Below are 3,683 nucleotides of genomic sequence, written 5' to 3' on the forward strand. Positions count from 1 at the left end.
CCTTTTCTTTCTTAATAATTAAACGCGTAATTAAATACAACTGGCATCTTGTTTTTCATTATCGTCAAGAAGTGATGTCCGGACTCCACTGGTTAAGCGCTTATTCGACTGGTCAAGCTTTATGGCTTCTATACCTTTTAAATGTTGCAATCGAGCTGGTCTATAAAAATTGGAAGGAACGAGGAAAGGGAGAACTGAAAGTGAACATCTCTACCTCTGTTGCTGATCGAGCTAGACTTATAATGAGAGCCAAAGGTAACTTAAGATTGATATTGAATGCTAGTCTTTTCCCTGACATGAAGGTTGCTAACATGGACAAGAGAGGTGTAACTTCTGTTTGCATTAATTCTTGTACTGGTGATGAGGGGAAAGATTCCCTTTCTACTTTTGCATTGAAGTTTAGGGATGCGTCAGTAGTAGAAGAATTCTGTGCGATTGTTACCACACACAAAGGTAAGAAGGAAGCACCTTTAAAGACCCCCGAGAACTCCCCAACAGGAAGTACAGTTTATGGTGATACATTTTCATGTCCAATTTTGTTAAAGAAAGACCTGAATTCGGACCAAAGCTCTTCCTTGCATGATCTTCTTGGTAAGCTATCTCTTTCTCTTGTTTATGAACGGTGAAGCTGTTGTACAGGCCAGCCGGAAAGCCAATTTTTCTGGCCCCTTAACTGATATCTGTAGGCATCAGCTCCTTCATAAACCTGATTTAAAAATACTGAATTAACCAGCAAAATTTTCTTATAGTGATGTTCATAAACAAAAAATCCCAAAGTACCCAACATGAAGACAATTTAGAATTTTTTTCTTAAGTTCCCAAAACTAAATATGATTTTAGATACGTTTGTCTTGCGAAACCAACCAAAAAATATGTAACTGAATAATCCATTACTACTAAATTTATAGAAACTATGAACTACATGACTTTCTCTTTAGTTCTTTTTGATAACAAGCATCTTCCTTCCGTCGTCGGTAACAAATGTGGGCTTGGATGGAAGCATATCAATGATACCAGCATCATCATTCTTCAAGAACCTACGCTTCTCTCTCGGAGGAATCTTACTTCCATTCAAATAGCTAAATCCTGTAGCCCATATAAGAATATATGGATTAGTGACTATGGGCAATAGTATAAACCTCAAACTAAATATATGAAAAGAATATTACCCAACTATGACCAGTAAATATTAAGATCAATTTTGTTTGGTTGGTGTCGGATGTCAGCATTTTCAGGTTGATGACTGCTTATTTCAGTGAAACTTCCCTTATTTGATGCTGGAATATATATGCGTAGTTAGCAGGTATAATACTAAATAAAAAGAGGTTGATTATAAAAAATGATTGAATAATAACTATGCACATACATTTTTTTCTTTTCTTTTGTTGCTTGTCTTGAGAGTTGGTATTAACCAATGCAACTGATTTTTTCTTTTTCCTTTTTTTCGGTTGTTTATCTTGAGAGTTCGCGATCTCCAATTCAACTGTTGGCAACCTGCATGTATAAAAAAAGAGTTAATGTTTTACATAGCGATTACTAATTCTAATAACTTAATTTATACCTTGGTGAACTTCCTGATCCTGTTTTCCCCTTTATTTCCTTGTTCTTTCGTTTCCTATTGAGCGCATCAACCCATGACTTCCTTCTACCAGGTTTGCCTTTACGCTTTACAATTGGTGGTTCTTTCAAGGGTCTTCGAAAGTTCGGATGGTTTTCTACAATTTCCTTTTGTCTTGTAATATCCTCATACTATGTAACGTCAGGTTGTCCATCTGGGTTTACTTAGGAGGATTTTATAGCTTCCTCGATTTCTTTTAAAGCTTTATGTAACGCTTGTACTGCCACGTTGTACACCGGGATTGATGTCGAACCTTTAACTGCAATATTGGTCGCATCTTGACAAAGTTTACTGTATCTAACTGTAACCATATCCTGACAATCAGCTGCAATTTCTTCACCTTGGTCAAACACCACCGGTCCAAATTTAGCATCTTTGGTCCACCGTTTTAGAACATGTTGAGTTGGAAGATTTTGAACATTCTCGACTACGAAAACCTTTAAGATGTGTCTCCACAAATAACCAACAAACTCGTATAGTAGACAACTGCATTGAGCGCTCTTGTTGAAAGAGTCAAATATCACTGTCCGGTGTTTATGCGCATATCCAACTCTAGATACCTGATAAATAGACAATGTTCCACTTTTGTTCACTCTTTCATGAGAATAAGAAAAACATTCAGTTAACTGTTCTTGAAATTTAGTAAAAATTATCTTTGTGTACACCAAAGCTGCGTCCTCCTCAATACACATTCGAAATCTCAAAACTGATTTTGTATATATTGTTTCATAATCCATATTTTTCTTTGCCTCTCTTCTTGCAACTACTGCTCTTACATACTGCCGGACAAATTCACACAAAGGGATATCTCTTCTTAAAAATCTATCAAAATAAGAGTTTATACTCTCAGTTCGCTGTGTTGTATACATATCAGAACAAAATACATCACGCGTGTACACTGATGCCCAATGTTCACGTTTGTTGTACAATGTTGATAACCATTTATTTTTATCTAAATTGTGATTTTTAAGCATTGTAGCCGAACCTAGCTCAAACTGTTCAACCGTTTCATATCCATTTAAGCAATTATTGAACTCCGAAACGAATTCTCTGCTCACATTGGACAAATTTTTCATAGCATTTCTACATATATACCATAAGCAATATCTATGACGCGTACCTGGTAGAACATGTGCAATAGCACTTCCAATAGCTGATTCTTGATCTGTAAGGAGAACTTTTTGCGCTTTGCCGTGCATATCCCTCATCCATGTTTTCATTACAATTTGCCCTTGTATGAGCTTGGTTCCTTTTCCTTTCTTCAACCGGCTTAGCTCTACGATCCCGTACCCCTTGGTGACTACAACAAAATATACGCCGTATGACTTCGAAAGGCTCAACTCTAGACTTGTTAGTGGTGTGCCAACGAATACTAAATCCAATATTACCTGCATAACGGTTGTAGAAATCATAGGCTTCATCTTGTGATTCAAATTCTTTTCCGATAAATGGGCGAATATTGTTGATCTCTTCTTCCGATAACTCTTTTGTGTTATTTGGTGGAACTATTTCATCATCAAGCTCGTCATTTTTTTTCTCCATTAACTGGAATAATGTTTTCATTGTTTCCCATACAGTTATGTGTGTCTTCTTTATAAATATCTTCCTCCTCTTCATACAAAACTTCATTGATCGCTTGAAAATCTGTATATTATCATTGAGTTAATTATGGAACATTACTGAGTATAACAAGTACAAATCAAATTAGTAAAAATATTTATTAAGTGAATTACTGATTAATTATTATTTAAACACAAACCCTAATTTATATATTACAAAAATAATTAGGGTTTTGGTTTTTACAATCCCGTAGGATTAAAAGCATAATAACCCAATTACTAAAACGATAAAAAAAAACAATTAATCAGATGAAACCACAAGACTACGAAGTTTCTTTGAACTTATATACCTTTATGTTGACTTGATTCTTCCAAACTATTGTGAGCGTTCCATTCACTAAAACCAAAATCATCCAATAAACTTTTTTTTAAATTTCGTCAAGGACTCATTGCTACAAACCCATCAACAAAAGATCAGAAGAAGAATACGAGTTTTTGATCACAGA

The 3,683-nt window shown here is 35.2% G+C and overlaps 1 long non-coding RNA gene across 1 annotated transcript; it reads right to left on the reverse strand.

Annotated features, from left to right (window-relative positions):
• Nucleotides 1-958: 958 nt before the first annotated feature.
• Nucleotides 959-2,944, reverse strand: LOC113317646. Its single transcript, XR_003343809.1, has 5 exons — nucleotides 2,739-2,944; nucleotides 1,562-2,178; nucleotides 1,367-1,494; nucleotides 1,170-1,277; nucleotides 959-1,086 (listed from the first exon to the last, which is right to left on the reverse strand). It is a non-coding gene; the product is annotated as an uncharacterized LOC113317646 (long non-coding RNA).
• Nucleotides 2,945-3,683: the final 739 nt, after the last annotated feature.

Source organism: Papaver somniferum, chromosome 10 (assembly GCF_003573695.1).
Source record: "Papaver somniferum cultivar HN1 chromosome 10, ASM357369v1, whole genome shotgun sequence".
Classification (NCBI taxonomy): domain Eukaryota; kingdom Viridiplantae; phylum Streptophyta; class Magnoliopsida; order Ranunculales; family Papaveraceae; genus Papaver; species Papaver somniferum.